The following is a 17,530-nucleotide window of genomic DNA, read 5'->3' on the forward strand; positions in this document are numbered from 1 at the left end:
TCCCTAAAGCTGGGATCAGAATCAGTAAATACTGATTAAATGTACACGTTAGGCTGGCTGCCTGGAGGGTGGTTTTCATGAAGTAATTTCATGAGAGAATTGAGATGTATGTGAGTTGACAAAAACAAGGTCATGCAGAGTGGAAGTGACATACTTACAGATAGCTCTTGCTCCCTGTGGTGTTACCTGTAAAATGTCAAGAAAACGTTACATTGTTAACTCCACATGTCTTAATTATTGTGTGCAAACTATAATCTAAAAGAGCAGCATACAATGAATTGAGAATTTTTTTTGGAACAAATGGGGATCGAACCAACATATTCCAGATTTCCAGTTTACAACTCACCTGGCTACTTTTACACTGACCAAATTATACAATTTTGTAACATTTGCACACATCTGCCTCTGTGCATCAACATCCTATGATTATTTGGATGGACACTAAATACTAGTAATAAGAGTTTCCTTCTAGGGATCTGTCTTGAATCTCAGTGAATATTTTCTGGGCATTGCAAACTGGAATTCATTCTATAGTTTATTTCTCTCTCTTAGTCTCCAGTTTATTTCATTCAGTGATTTCAATCTGATCTGAGGCTTTATATATTTGTTTCAGAAATTTGAATATTATTTTTATGATATGGCACTCTACAGTCTTAGACCTTTTACTAAGAATGCTTCACTTCCACCGCAAATACTGAATCAAATATCTTAATGGTCATAGAGGTTAGCTTATCAAGAAAAAAATATCTTCATATATCCATTAAGTGCCCATTTCATTTCAAATAATCAATAAATACTCCATTATAAGATATTTAAATCCACACAAATTTTGTAATTCAATAATGGTATTGGTATCTTAACATTAGGATATCCTATTAGTCTTACTGTAAATGTAATCTTAACGCGGCTGTGTACTATAGACATTGTTTCTTTCGCGAAATTGAGTTTTTTTGATATTTTTGTACTTTGTTATGTTTTTTATAAATACAAATAATGAAAATCCAGATTTGTAAACTCCAACTGCAATATTTTAAGGATTTTATTTCACTATTCCACTCGTGTTTGAAATTGAAAAGGAAAGAAAAAATTGTTGTACCAACCAGGGTACATTGCGCAAGCAACAACTCATCGCGTTAAATGTCGCGCAATTTGTTAACGCACAAATACGCTGACGCATACGCTGACGCTTATCTACATGCGCGGCGCATCTTATGGAAACACCACGGAAGCACTGATTTCACAAAAACCTAGTGGTCAAATGGCTCCGTTTTAGCTGATAAAATGTGGGTTTTTTCAAGTTCTTTCCCCGATTTAAATATCAAGTTATGAATGGATTTCGCTCAAACTTCTCAAGGGGCTGTGGATTTACCCGATGTTCACGTAATATAAGTTACAAAAGCGAAACTGTCGCATTCTCCTGTGAGATTCGATGAAAGTGCAAAATGTGACCACTTTAAACTTCAACGGCCATTATTTCAATGTTCATTTTCTCGGTAAAATGACGATTTAGGTACACGATAACTCAATAAATACAGCATCTTTAGGTAAGCAAATATGATCATCGTAAAAAGCATGATCGACTCAAGAAACGGTTTTCTCATTTTTTTTATATTTTGGTCTATTTCCGATTTTGGGCATCATTTTGTGCAAATAGGCGTTTTGAATTTTAAAAGTTCATTTTGATGCCTTATATGGTCAATATCTCAAAAAATAAGGCCAATATCAAAAAAATAAAAAACCGTTTTTGGAATGGAGCCTCAAGATTGAGCTAAAAACAAAATAAAATATTTTGGAAAGAGTGTTTTTTGTTATGATGTACCTAACAAATATTGCCAAAAACCTCACTTTTTGTGATTTTCTTAAAATTGTTGTTTTTACCCCAAATCTGTATTTATATTAAGATTTATTGATGTCTTGCCTTCATAAAAATGTATACTTTTATATGTTTTATGCGAATAATTACAAAGTTATTGCACTTTTACTACATGCATGTCTGAGAGCACACAGCCACCTTAATGAGACCACAATTACATAAACTGTTAACTGAGTAGTGCTTAGGGGTTTAAATGTCATTCCACCTGATTCTGTTCATGGGCACAATAAAACATATCTCATGACTGTGATGTTATTTAAGCTTACTCATTATGAATTTTTCTGCATTTTAGGTGCATTTTATTGACATAAAACAGTGGGACATTTAAGAAAAAAGTGGCAATTATAAAAGCGATGAGGCATATAAATTTTTTAGATAAAACATGATCATCATCAGTATCATAACCATCATCAAGATTAATTAAACCATTACTTTACATGTAGAATTTATTTTTCCTTGCATGATTTTCATTACCTTTAACTCACCTCTAGCCAGAAAAGACCAAGACTCCAGACTTCTGAAGGCACACCATATTCATCTCCTAACACTCTCTCCGGCTGAAACCCAAGTAAATCACTCCCATATTAAAAGGTTTTCACTACTCAGTGCATACAGAAGATCAAGTGCTAGCAGCATTCAGCTGATTAGGTGGCTTATTTGGAAGGCATATAACATAAACTTTTAACTTGATACACCACGGTTATAAACTGCACACATATAATATCTTTACACTTGGAAAGAACACAAAATTGCAAAACTAAACATTAATTGGGTAAATGTATGTTTTTAATAGATGCACATTTGAAGCTGCTGCAACCTTAAAGCATTTAAATGGACGAAGGTGTGATTTTAAATATGACAAGCCAGCTTAGATAGAATTTATAAGAAAAGATTCCAATGAACAAAACAAAAAGATATAACACATTTTCTTCACTAAATTTTCATTGAAGCAGCTTCTTTTTGTTTCAATTTTGTTTTCTTTTGATCATATGAAAAAAGGCACCTGAAAACTAAGTTGCTCACAAAATGATTGAACCATACTGTCAAAATCTACTTAAACATAGAGCTACGTAAGTTATAGTGATCATTTGGTTTAATTTTTGTTTTGCCTCCACACACTGCAATCACCCCTGTTCTTGATTCCTTGTCCTCTCACACCACATCTAAAGAATACCGGTATATTAATCTTAAATTCCATCCTATCACCCTTGAGCCTAATGTGACTCACACCACACACCATTTGATGCTAATCTGGATTTCTCTGAATTAATGATCCATTTTAATAATCCAATTTAAATAAAATGATCTGCGTCAAGATAAATTAAATCATCATACATGATTTAATCACTCTTGAAAAAATAAAGCAGTTTTACTTATTTTTCATATTATTTTATATGTGATGTGATCTGTGAAAACCCTAAAGGTAATTTACTGACCAATCTTTCTTTTTTTAAACCATGTGAGGCCAAACATACTCTTTTTTGGCCTATAAAATAGATTGTTGTTAACATACTGGATTGTATCATAAATGACTGCAATGGTTATCATAATACTAATTATGGCGTGTCCGTCCGTCCGTCTCTCTGTCCGCGCGCTATCGCGTTCGCATCCGCGCGGTTCGCGTTGTGCACAATCGCATGCTCGCGGGGCACTATCGCGTAGTATCAATCGCGGGGCGCTATCGCGTAGTATCAACGCGGAGTGCCGGCGGGAGCCTATTTCAGCAGAATATGACTATTCCCGAGGTCCTCCAGAATGGTTAACATTATGATAAAAATAATCTGTTAATAAAATAATCAGGTAAGGCCTATAACCCGTAATATTAGGCCTTATTGGGTTGACATTTCTCCCGATTGATTTCATTACTTTAGTAACGGCCTACATCCAATCTAGATACTAATTTCGGGGTATTTTCGGGGTCCTCCAACGTAGTAGCAGGACACTCGATCAGAGCTTGGAAGAGGCGAACGATGGGTTTCCAGATTATGGTACCGAAGTAAGCGTCACAGCTACAAAACAGAGTTTCAAGTTGGATCTTGATCATTGAGAGACGGCGAGGCCTATAGTAGTTTAATAGGTAGGCCTATTTCAGCAGAACATGACTATTTCCGGAATCCTCCGTTGTGGTGAGGCCTATAACCGTTTTTGCGTTCACGTTTCTCGCGATTGATTTCATTATACTTCAGTAACTGCCTATATCCACGTCCAGATACTAATTTCGGTTTCTCTAAATGTGGTAACAGGGCAGGGCTTGGAAGAGGCGAATGATGGGTTTCCAGATTATGGGTATATAGGCCTACCGAACTACCGAAGTAAGCATCACACCTATAAAACAGGGTTGATTAAGTTGTGTCAAGTTGGGTCTTGATCATTGAGAGACGCATTTCATAGTAGTTTAAAAAGTCAGGGTAGGTATATGGGTAACGGGTTTGGGTAATTAGAAATAGGCCTATCACGAGAAGCGCCCGACCCGAGAACCGCGAAATCTAGTTATATATAATTGAAGACAGGTTGCTGACCTGCGCAGTATGGCATTTTCGGTCTGATTGACAGGACGTCATACGCAAACTATTCTTTTTAATTCGGTCTTCAATTATAGTGTGCATATACCTACCTGCCTGCCAGCTGGCACTTGTTTTGTATTATGATCTGGATACACACACCAGAATTGCATCTGCCTTCTCCACAGTATAAGCCATTGACACCAGAATATTTCCATCTGGAAATTGACAAAAGATTAATATTTTAATTCATTTTAGGTGATAACACAACCTTATATGGGCACATCACATTATATTTACTGACCAATGTGTGCAAAGCGTATAAAAAGTGTTAATATTTGCACTAATTTAGCCATAATCAAGGTGAATTTTGATCTAACATGGACCCCAATATAATTTCTATGGACATATGTGCAAGAAGCACTTGAAAATATTACACTAAATTTGGCTTTATCAGCAAAATCAGGATGAATTTTGGTCTAGGCTCCATAAGTGAATTTTTATGCACAAATATATAGGATTATATATTAAAGGGGGGTAACCCTATTGGTTTTGGATATGGATTGTCTTTAAAATTACATATAATATCAAATATTGTCCCCTTTATGCAGCTTTGTGAAAAAACAAGAGCATTTTCTGCGTAAATTTGAATAAATAGCAAAATTTGCAACCCAATACTTGGTATGCGTGAATTGCATTCTGGGAAGGCAAGCAATAACATGTGCCGTAATTCCCCGGCATTCGTCATGTGCCATGCGTGCGTGGTTGCACTGACATTAACGAAGTTCCACTGTACTAGGTACACATTCCAATACTACGGTGACATTTCCCCACAACAAGTCTTTTTGTGTTCGTCGGTATATCGTTCATGATGATTTTTGTATATAAATTATGGCAAAGGGCAATAGAGCTCAATAACAAAGCAAAACAGAAATGCCCTGACGACAATGCTGGAAATGCCCGTATTGAACGGAAAATTTAGATTTTTAAAAACTCTTTTTCGTACCGATTCAGAAAAAAATTCAGAAAAAAAAAGAAACCAAATATATTTCCCCTTGCAATATCTACATTTTAAATGAATGTAAATAATTTTGGGTTAAAAAATGGAGCAGAAAAAATATCACTACTGGGATTTGAACCGGGGACCTCTGGGTCAACAATACGATGCTCTAACCAACTGCGCCACGCGGGCAGCTTCTAATTTCGGAAGGAATTTTCAAAGATTTAAAGTAACAATGTTGATCTGAAGTCTCAGCAGTTATTGTGGATAGCTCTTTTCATACAATGTGAATGACGCGAAACCAAACTAGCTGTTGAGGAGACTATAATTATCTACGATAACCTGTGCAGAATTCCAGAAATTGGTAGCCAGCAAGGGAGGTATAAAAGCATGAATTCTCTGATTTCTCCGGAAATACATCGACTTGGCGTGTCAAATTTCAGAATAGGAATAAGAAAAATACGATCTATTTTGTGATACCAAAAACTCATTAACAATGACAAAAATCGGGGAGGGGGATGATGTTGTCGATCAGGTTACGGACCTTTAAACGAAGGCTTAATTTGGAATACAGCCTTGGTCATTGGTGAACTTTGGTCTCAAACAAGACTCCAAAAATAATTCTATTCCTCCTGTCTTTTTCGATTGTTTCTCTCCTGACTGACAAAGTTGGAGGGCTGTTCCTCTTTTGCAACTGACTCCTTTTACACTCAGGTGGTACATGCTCATAGAAAAGACCCCATGTCTGCCAGTGGATTATATGTGTGCACAGGTATGTGCATATATGGGAGAATGAGCTGGATAATCTCTGACACCTTTCATCAAAATCCTATGAACAGCTTCAAAAATATTCATACAACTCTGAATCACTTACACTTTCAGATTGCATATGTGATCTCCACTAATTGCACTACTACCCAATGTATCAAAATCCATCCAGACATTATAACTTTTCTTCTTGGCTTTATCTCTCATCTCTCACTTTGATGACTCTCTGCTACTGGTCCCATTTATAGCTGATCTTGATGTGTGGTGCATCCATAGTTTCTTGGTAGGTTGGTGAGGTTGAGCCTGTGTCATTGATGAAGGAGATTGGGATGCTAATGGTCGCTGTTGCTCTACTGGTGGTTCCTCGTCAATGTCGACCAATCCTAGCTGGTACAGGAGACCATGACTTGCATCATTAATTCACATATATTCTGATGATCGCATTTCCTTCACAGCTATATTAAATTTAAATGGTAGATATAAAAAATTTTAAAATTAGTATATTTATATCTTTAATCAAATGAACCATATCTTCATCACATGCTATCTTGACCAAACTGTGCAATATTGTTTACAATGCATGCAGTCATTCACTTAAATAGATTTGGTCACGAAACATTAGCATTCTTCTTCTACTAAAATTGCTCTCAAAAATATGTGTGCCCTACAGGATACAATTTTTAAGGTTTAGATTATTAGACCTATTAGTCAAGTAAATCAATGGCTATCTATTTAAGTGAATGACTGCATGCATTGTAAACAATATTGCACAGTTTGGTCAAGATAGCATGTGATGAAGATATGGTTCATTTGATTAAAGATATAAATATACTAATTTTAAATTTTTTTATATCTACCATTTAAATTTAATATAGCTGTGAAGGAAATGCGATCATCAGAATATGCCTGAATTAATGATGCAAGTCATGGTCTCCTGTACCAGCTAGGATTGGTTGACATTGACAAGCAACCACCAGTAGAGCAACAGCGACCATCAGCATCCCAATCTCCTTCATCAATGACATTGATTTACTTGACTAATAGGTCTAATAATCTAAACCTTAAAAATTGTATCCTGTAGGGCACACATATTTTTGAGAGCAATTTTAGTAGAAGAAGAATGCTAATGTTTCGTGACCAAATCTTAGAACAAAGGTTTGAAAGTGTTTTTGGCATGCCTAGATGGCAGTTAAGATTGCCCAATTTCAATGATTTTGGTGTCTTGTTGTATGTTTTCTGACATGACAAATTAAATTAAACAACTAAAAAAATCTTAACGGTCGCCTTGACCTGGAAATTTCAAAATGACCACTGAAACCCTACCAAAAATGCCTGACACTTTGTAGAGGGAAGTCCAAGCCAGATTTGTTCAATGCCTTTCAGGCATATCATACCAAAACACTTTCAAACCTTTGTTCCAAGACTTGGTAATGAAACATTAGTATTCTTCTTCTACTAATTTTCAAGCAAACAAATTATGATGACAACATTTTTGTAAGATTTCTTTCTCATACATTTTGCTTACAAGCAATATAAAATATCACATGAAAATCAATCATGAAATATCAATGTTCACATCTAACACACTGATTTTATTAAATCAGTCAATTTGGCGCACCCTCCAACAAGGTGCATGTCATTTTGGGCCACTTTCCATGACACTTTTTTTTTGTAATTGAAGGGACTTTTTTCACCTGGTCAAAGGCACAAGTTTGAAACTGAAGCCATGCCATAGACATCTGACTCAAAAAGCACATAGTAATAAATATAGTTTTTCAGCTCCATGCCAAACATGGGCACCACACTGCAAAATGCTGTTTAGACTTTAAACACTTTTCTGAACCCTTTCTTGTAAAACCAATTTGTAAACATGTTCAAATGCTAAACATATTTAGACATGGGATATACAATTTGAAATTCACACTCCCACTGTGGAAGATTTGGCTAAAGTCTTCCACAGAGGGGATATGCATTTCAAATAGAATAGACAACTGAGTAACTTCCAATTAGCAAAGCCATATACAGGGGGAGTACGAGTTCAAATTAATTAACCCCAGATAATTGCATTTGAAAAACAGAGAGAAACCAACAGCACGAACAGTGAAAAAAAAGAATGGAATGGATTTTCACACAAAAAGGGGAACTTTTATAATTTAAAGAGATAATCAGTGATGTAATGGAGTCCATGCCTGAGTCTGAATCCCTGATGCCAGAGTCCAAGTCCAACATAGAGTCCTCAAGGCTCAAGTTCAAATCCAAGTCCACATCTTGCCTCTCGAGTCTGAGTCCTCCCACAAGTTTCATTTTACAAAATAGCTATTTGAAAAGCTGTACTTGGCTACAACCTGCTATTATATTATGGTTGAATATAGACAAAATCTATCAAACAGTACTGTTTGTTTTCCTGAATGACCTTCAGTTCCAATAAATGTTGAAACTGCCATTTTGTTTGTAATTTTCATATTTTGAGAAAAATTGAGGGCATACTGTTTGAGCAAATCTTATCTTGCAATGTTGCTTTAAATCATCTGTAAGCCAATATCTTGGATTTTCTGTGAGAAATTTAACAAATGCCGTTCTAAGCTCTGCAGCTGAAACATTTGGACAGCCAAGTCTCAGCAATTGATGAGCAACAGAGTGGAGCAAATAGTTTCCATCGGCAAGGAAATGTCTGATGCTATCCATGCTACATTTTGTTTTCTATAAACACCCAGAATTTTATCTAAATTGATGAGATCTGACTACATAAAGGCAAAATTGTGTCCATATTTAGTGAATTGTATAAATATGTCAACGCAAATAACACAACACAAAGACTTGCAACCACCCTCTAGGCCTATACATATTGTTGTTGCAAATCCTTGAGCTCTATTCCTAACATAATATTATTCTTTGAATATGAAAAGAGGCTCTGGCTACCTTTTGCACACTACTTGGTGTATTTAAACATTACGTTTTGATAAACCGGGGTAACATTTTGACCCCTTTTTCTTATAGCATAGTTATGTGAGAATACTTTGGTGTTTAGCTAGATTGCATAAACTAAAATTGATGTCACAGGCCTATACTTAAAGATAACTTTGTCAACTAACATTTTGAACTTTGTATCAGGCCCGTTGGAAGGAAATTAAAAGTGGTACAGCCTACATTGGGGGTCTGGGGTGAAACCGCCAGCAGGATTTGAAGGGCAGAGCCCCTCATGGGGTTCAAGGGGCAAAGCAAGTTTGCAAAATTTGTCAATTCCCCCCCCCCCCTAAAATTCACTTCCCCCTGAAATATTTCTAGTACTGCCACTGTAGCAGACAGCACTATGATAGGCCAGTGGAAACTAATGGCTGGTTTTTCGATGCATGGTTATTGGTCAAGCTTCTCAAGAAGGAAGTCTACAGCAATCACAACATTGTGCCTTATATGTTAGAAAAATGATTATCAAGCACAAATCACATGGTTTTATTTAAAATAAACTTATATTGACTATGAAAACGAATAAAAACAGCCGCCACTCACACACAATATTCAAAATTTCCAGGCACCAAAATTGTCAGGGGCAATGACATCCCAGTAATACAATGAAGGCTGGCGACAAATGAGCACAAATAAACATGCTGTCATTGCACTAGACAATTTCGGCACAGGTATTTTGAATATCGAGTGTTGAGAGCAGGTTGTTTTTATTTGTTTTTATGGTCAATATGAGTTTTTTTGAACATTCAAGGCATAATGTTGTGATTGCCGGAGACTTCCTGTAAGCCATCAGCCTTAAGTCCAATTAGTCCTATATACCAGTGCTTACAATTTCACATCATACATCATCTAGGAAGATATATCAATAAAATGGATTGGTAGGAAGCCTGGTCACTAGCCAAGTGTCAAGATATTAGATCTAATAATTTTAGAAACAATCACTGTGAGCCATTTATGAAAAAGCACAAGCTATCATCATCAAAATTACAAATTTATGTTCATTAATCAATACATGGAGCAGTATTACAAACAATTTGTCAAACAATATGGGCTACCAATAATAAATATCATAGAAGTTATCTATCATAATAAATTGCAGAGATTCTGAGCCAATTTGGTGATTTTTCCATAGAGGTTTCCTTCAGCCAAGCAGTCTTGGTTGCCTTGCATAATTATCACATGGTGTTTCCCTGCTTCATAATCTCTGCATAGACCATGACAAGTTCTAGAAGGCAACCATTCAACTTAACATGAGTGCCAATTCAAACAAAACCCCAAACTTGCCTACAACCAAAATCACTACCAGCATCTATGGGAAGTGTACTTTCAAGACTGACTCTGCTACTCAAGTTTTATAAGCGAGGTATTAAAAACATAGCATACAAGAAATCTGCCTGTAAGCAAACATATCGCTGACAATTGTGTTATGTGATCACACGCTTGTTAGTGATGCTGGCAATGTTTCATAAGCCTTGCAATATGGCCTTTTGTAGTCCTGTCAAAAGCTTTAACACAAGTAATGTTAGTTCAAAGATATACACAACACCTGAAAGCCTGATTGATATATTATGTGTAGCTGCAGCAAAGGTCTACAAACTGTGTCCCTTTTTATCCACAGAATCAATCTTAAATGGTGTAGATATCAGTATTGCAATCATTAATTGTTTGTGTCATCAAATATTATGCACAATTCAACATAATTTCCCCCCAAGTATTTGTGAAAGGTCCATAGCAGGTTGTAGATTGTTATCAATTGAATTTAGGGCAGAAGCAAAGGTGAGATTTGCTGCCTTTTCCTTAGGCAAGTTTTTCTCATAAATACCTGGACAAGAATTAGGAATAGAAGTGATTAATAAGCTTGCATAGATTGCCCAAAGATGTTATTGCTCAGTTCACCAACATAACATAAAATTCTTTTTGCTGAAATATTATCTGAACTGAGACCCACACCAATGATGATAAAAAGACAAAAATAATGACAAGAAAATAACTTTAGTTTTTCCTTTTGCTTAAATCACAACCACACAGCAAGAAGAATACATTTGGCCATCCTGGTGCAAATTTTCCAAATGCAGACCTTTTAAAAGAAATCTTCCTTTTGGCCAAAAGGTGACCTTTATCTCCTCTGCAATTGATAAGTGGATCAACATTTTTGGCACACTGTTCCTATGCCCAATGTTTGTACAAACAAAGCAGACCTTTGCAGATTTATGGGGGTGCATCACCCTACCCCTCTCTTCCCCACAGTATTTAACACATCCTTGTTTGTCTCCTCCCATCATATTATGCTGTGTAAGCATGGTAACATAGTAAAAATATTAATCAACCCCTGACATAGCATCACTAGAATTGCATCAGTTATTTATCATCAAGTATTACCAAACCAAAACGACAAAGCCCAATTTTCTTTGACTGCTAATTGCAATTTGTAAATCATACTGGGGCATGTACCTATAGAATAGATCATTCCGTATAGAATAGAGCATTCTGTATGGAATGGAGACAGCTAGAGAAACTGATTTGTCAAAGTCATTATGGTGCTAAACACAGCTTGATTTATTGTTTTCTGGAGTAGAGCTTCCTCAGCTAAAGGCTCACAAAAATAATTTGTTAATAGAATATGCAATGCATTATGTCTCACATACTAAACACAAAATGCTACCCAGACTTATATTGTATTCTATTTATTAAATAGCATATTTTAGAAAGCTATGACAATTTCAAACCCATTAGATAAAGTATATGCATGCATGTACTCATTACACATAAGAAAACAGAGAACAATTACTTAGTCTACCTGGATCCTGCTTACACAAACTTATAGTATTACCACCAGCTATCTGTTGAACTTGACAAGTCTGCTAGAGGGTTTCATTCAATTGATGCGGGCAATATGGTATATGCATATGACACAACTTAGATGCTGGTTGATCTGGTTGGTGGACTATACTTAGATATAATATATGCATCTGTATGAATCTATATTTTGATCCCCAATCTGATTTCATTGCAAATACAAGTAATGCATGGAATGATATCCCAGCACTCCCTCCTTAACCCTCTACCCACAAGTTTCAACTGCAGATAATAACTTTAAAATTTTCTTTAAAAATCTTAAATTTCAGAATTATGATAACCATATTTGGAATCGACATGAAAAATTCACAACATTAAAATGAGTACAAACAAATCCATGCACTATTGGTCCTGTGATTCTTGAGATGGCTCTTGATATTTATCTCAAAACTTAGGATTTGTTATGTTGAAGCTTATAGCCAGCATACAAAGCATTAATGAAGCCATGGGATCTTTACAACACAACTCTTTGCATAGAGAATCCAGAAAGGAATATTGTTTTGTTGGACAAAATTTCTTCAATTTCGCTGTTTACAAATTTTTTTTCTCCAAAACATCTATAAATCTAATTTAAAATCAAATTTTCAAATCAACATTTTATAACACTGGATTCCATTTTACGAAGATCAAAATGTCCTCTTCAGGGAATGAAATAGCACTCATGTAATAACACATTTCTTGAGCATCATAATATGCACATAAAAGAGACTTTGACAGTCTGAAACTCTGAATCCATCTGCATTCAAATGCACTGTATGGACAGACATGGTAAGTTTGACATTTAAGTCTTGCAAATTAATTCACTATTTTGTATACTATGATACTTTAAATTATATCTTTTAAAAATTAGCTATATACAATTTTAAAAAAACTTAATCAAATTGGAGGCATATTTTATTGATACAATGAATACAATAATACTGCAGTGACAATAAAAAGTGAACTCACAAGATAGAATGGCTGTGTCCATGAGGCTGTATGGAGAGTATCCATATCACATCATGTTTGTTTTGTAACACTTTGTTTTTAATCACACCACTGCACTTAGGCACAAATCACATTGCATTCTCTCTTTCAGGTACAGAGTGTTTATCCAAGACATCAAGTAATTAAATGCTGGTCAGGTATATATCATTTGACTGCTTAGTCGAGTACTTTAACACTCTTTACAATTTAGTGCAATGGGGTATGTTGGGGAACAAGTCAACTGAGCTTCTGCTCTGGGTCACATTAGGAGCATGTTGTCAGGTACCCAAGTCAAGTAATTTCAACACTCTTTTACAATTAATGGGGCACTGTGGAGATGTGGACTGGGGTACGAGTCATTTAAAAACACTGATTATTGGGGAATCAAGCTAGGGAAATAAAGCAAATTGAAAGCTACAATGGGACCCATGAAAGCAATATTGTAACATTTGCTGAGGAGGAAGGACTCAATGCATTTGTTTTTTTATTCTGATTTTTACAAATTACTTATATTAACTAAAATACCATGCAAAAATCAAGATCTTATGTCCTGTATTTGCCTCATATAACGAGTCATTTCATCAAAATATTAGTCAAACTCTAGTATGGCTGAAATGTCTTACTACGGGTCGACCTATGGTATGTTTATACTTAAAAAACATTGAGCCGATTTGCTTCATTAATGATTGACTGAATGATACAAGATGCACACATTCAAGATATAGATGCTAAAATGCAATGAGTTTCTTCCATAACTGTCGTCATTAGTTTCGTTCAAAATTAAAAGGGCACATATCTGATAATGAAAAGTAACATTTTATATAAAAAATCTAATTTTATCAATAATCTTACCATTATACTTTTAATTATTTAACAATTTGATTCGAAAGGTATGTATTTCAAACTATGAATTCTATGCTATGCTACTTTAAGAGAACCCAATCAAATGGAGCAAGTTTAATATGTGCAAGTGTTCAATCTACCAATTATCTGCACCAAATCAACACCTCACACACTCAATTAATTTGGAAAATTTCTTACGGGAAGAAGTGTTGTTGGTGAAGATTAAACCAAACCCTGTTTCCCTTTAAATTGGATAGGAGCTAGTTGGGGATGACCCAGAGGCAAACAAGCTAATATAAATAGCAATAATTTGCATGCATGGAAGCTAGATGATTGTATCTCCTTAAGGATTTCAGGTAGGTTTGGATTATTACCTCACTAGTTGCGGCAATGGTACTCGCACTTGTCATTGAAAAGATTATAAAGCAGCGAGATTTGCATGAATATTTCCTCCAGATCTGTGAGTTATTTACAATTGTTGTGCAATCAGTTGTTTTTTAAGGTATTGTTTTGATTAAGAGGATAATTAGGCCTAATCTAAAGACAGTGCATGTTAGTAAATGTTCCCCTACTTGATGGAAGTTTTAAATTAAAGCAAAAGTTATGAAGATGTGGGCTAGATGAAGATGAATCCAATCAATGCAAAACATTTGAAATAATTCAATTATCATTGACTTTTTCCTGCTTGTACTTCTTACCAGTGGTGTAGTGTAGTCAAACGGTGCATGATGACCCGTTAGTACGTTTCTCCACTGCTAGTAAGATTTCTTTAATGATGGCAAGAAGTTTGATAGCATAGTGGTAGACATTTGACATGAAATTGCCTGAAAATCAGTATAAAATCTAAAATTGGTAAAATCTCTCAAAAGTAAGTGTTTCCAACATCAAAAAGCATTTACTTTCTCTTTAGAAGTTGATTTTGGTGTTAACATTTTTGTGTCATTGGTACATTAGCCAGTTTTAGCCCCCCCACCCTGTTCTCAAAAAAGGGGGAAACACTGCTGCTTCAGAATTTAAAATCTACTTACCTCTGTGCATGATTTTCAGACTCTTCAGGTAATTAATCCCTTTCTCACCTGTGTGAAATAAATGAAAAGTAAAAGCACCTCTTGGTAAACACAACATATTGTTTGAGGATATTATGTTCATAACATACTGAACACTTGTACACACAATTGATCATAAATCCCTGCCTATACTATACTTTTCAAATGCAATGTTATCCCTGAAATGCTAGATCATCAATACATACAAAGCATTTGTGAGAATTTACTTCATTCATCAATTTCTGTTTGGTAGGTTAACATCCTATATCCTACTACCCATGGTATCATAATATTTCAGCAGCGGCAGCAGATAATAAGGGTACATAAGGCCTAATCAGATTTGTCTTATTTTTCTTTCTTTTAAGCTTCCCTTGTTCCCACATAAATCTCCAATTTACTTACAGGCACAGCTATTCTTCCTAAGATTTGTTCTGGTATACATTTATACATTTCCAAAGAGCCACCTGTCAACAAACATACAGAATTGAGCATTATCAACAATGAATATATAATGTATACCAAACTTGATCAAAACATTGATTATCAGTTAGAAAGTCTGTTCCTGATCATTATTAAACTGCAATTCAAAGCCCTGCTACCACGTATTGCTGTGGGGCAAAGTCTGATTACCCTAATTTTGACAAATTCAACAAAAATAAAAAGTAAATTGCCAAAATATGATTTACCATATATGGCTTTCTTAATGTGAATAATTCGTTACGAAGCCTAAAGGCACCTTTCCCCTTTTACCGAGTGCAATATCAAATTAGTTGAATATTTCCATGTCTGCATGAAAGTTCTCAGACAAGTCTTTCTTGTTATAAAATATATAGCCAGCTCTTTTCAAGCGCTAACAATGACACATTTTCAGCAAGTAGTTTATGATTATACAATGTAAGTAGTCTATCACAGATTGTCCCCAGAAACACATTCTATAACTGCTTAGGGGCTGTGCAATAATTATGAGCCCTAAAAGAGGGTATAATGAAGGGGGAAAATATTTTGGTCAGTCGGCTAAAAGGGTGGGGGGGGTAATTTATGGCAAGCCAAGAGGAGGTGGGCAAGCAATTTTTAGGACACACTCTAAAAAGGCTTAGGAAAACACAGGGATGATTAAATTTGCAAATTGTCATGCTCACTGTGCTTACAAATATATATATCTAGACCATTTAAGGTTTTTAAATAGGAAATCCAAAAATTTTGCATGTGCAAAGTGATTCTTGGCAAGCCCATATGGGGGGCAAGCGGTTTTTGGCAGGCGGAGAGTGGTGGCAAGCATATTTTGGCATACCATTTCGAAATGTTACCCCTGGCTCATAATTATTGCACAGCCCTTATAGTTTGAACACAGTCATCTTCTCCTGATTTCACAGAATTGTGGCACTAATTTGATCAATTAAAAAAAAGCTTAAATAAAAAAAGCTTAAACAGAATAATAACTTAAGGGGGTACTACACCCATTTAGTAAATTTGTGACTATTTTTGCATTTTTTTCAAAAATAATTACACACTGGTAACAAAAGTTATGTATATTATTAAGGCAAGGTATCCAATTACTACACTGAAATTTCAGTGACTCAAGACAAGCGATTCAGTATATATGATAGGAAACGAGGTACATACTAGCAGTACCTATTTCTGATCATAAATAACAAACCGCTTGTCTTGGGTCACTGAAATTCCAGTGTAGTAATTGGATTCCTTGCCCCTATAATATACATAACCTTTGTTACCACTGTGTTATTAGTTTTTGGGAAAAATGTAAAAATAGACACAAATTTATCGAGGGGTGTAGTACCCCCTTAAACTAACATAGACTATCAAATTCTGAGATTGCAACCAACTAGTATTAACCCTAATACCTTTTCTCCTTTTTGGCAAAGGGGAAGGGGAAAAAAGATGAAGAAAAAAGGTGGGGTTTTTGTTCAGTCCAGTTTTGAACCACAGGCCCCTCGGGTGCGAAGGACAAGACTGGGGATAGCAAACCATGAGTGTTAGCGCTGCCCGGCCTGCATTTTAGTGTATTCAGATGATTGCGCAATTGGATCACGTCACAGGATAGTTGCGCTTGCAGTTGCTTTGTACTGTAGCTTTTTGGAGCCTGCTGTAGCCTTTGTCTAACATTTTGTAGCCTGATGGTCATTAGCATAGCTCTAGTATAGAGCCTCTGCCAATGCCCAATAGCACAAGTAATTATGAGGTCTGACTATACCATGTACAAGCAATCTGAGTTCTGACTGGGCAGCAGCCTCGGCGCTTACGCGCCTCGATGTCGGCGCTACGCGCCTCTTCACACCTCGGCGCTGCGCGCCTCGAAGGCGGCGCTACGCGCCTCTACTGTTGGACATCGCGATCCGAGGGAACTGACCAACCTCGGCGCTTACGCGCCTCTTCACACCTCGGCGCTGCGCGCCTCGAAGTCGGCGCTACGCGCCTCTACTGTTGGACATCGCGATCCGAGGGAACTGACCAAGTTCTATCATTAGCATTCAGATATTTTAACTGACTACTTTTCCTAATTCAGACATTTCAGCAATCCAAAAATAAAATATACACTTGGAAAGATGCAATATTCTGTAATCAGAAGTAAGCCTCAATATCACACTAGGCTCAATACAGACTGGACAGTTTCATTAATGTTTCATATAAATCCAGGGAATGGTTTATTCAAGATGTCTGCAAATCTTTTCAAAACAAAATAAAGACATTTAGA

General features: G+C 35.9%; 2 long non-coding RNA genes across 2 annotated transcripts in view; both read right to left on the reverse strand.

The window, feature by feature from the left end:
- Window positions 1-2,349: 2,349 nt before the first annotated feature.
- On the reverse strand, window positions 2,350-6,593 carry LOC140151894 (uncharacterized). Its single transcript, XR_011858990.1, has 3 exons — window positions 6,249-6,593; window positions 4,488-4,592; window positions 2,350-2,430 (listed from the first exon to the last, which is right to left on the reverse strand). It is a non-coding gene; the product is annotated as an uncharacterized lncRNA (long non-coding RNA).
- An 8,620-nt stretch (window positions 6,594-15,213) lies between these two features.
- The window catches only part of LOC140151896 (uncharacterized), a 33,591-nt gene continuing 31,274 nt past the window's right edge, over window positions 15,214-17,530 (reverse strand). The window contains exon 3 of the long non-coding RNA XR_011858991.1: window positions 15,214-15,281. This is a non-coding gene — a long non-coding RNA (uncharacterized lncRNA). The remainder of the gene's footprint in view (window positions 15,282-17,530) is intronic.

This window comes from Amphiura filiformis, chromosome 5, assembly GCF_039555335.1.
Source record: "Amphiura filiformis chromosome 5, Afil_fr2py, whole genome shotgun sequence".
NCBI classification, from domain to species: domain Eukaryota; kingdom Metazoa; phylum Echinodermata; class Ophiuroidea; order Amphilepidida; family Amphiuridae; genus Amphiura; species Amphiura filiformis.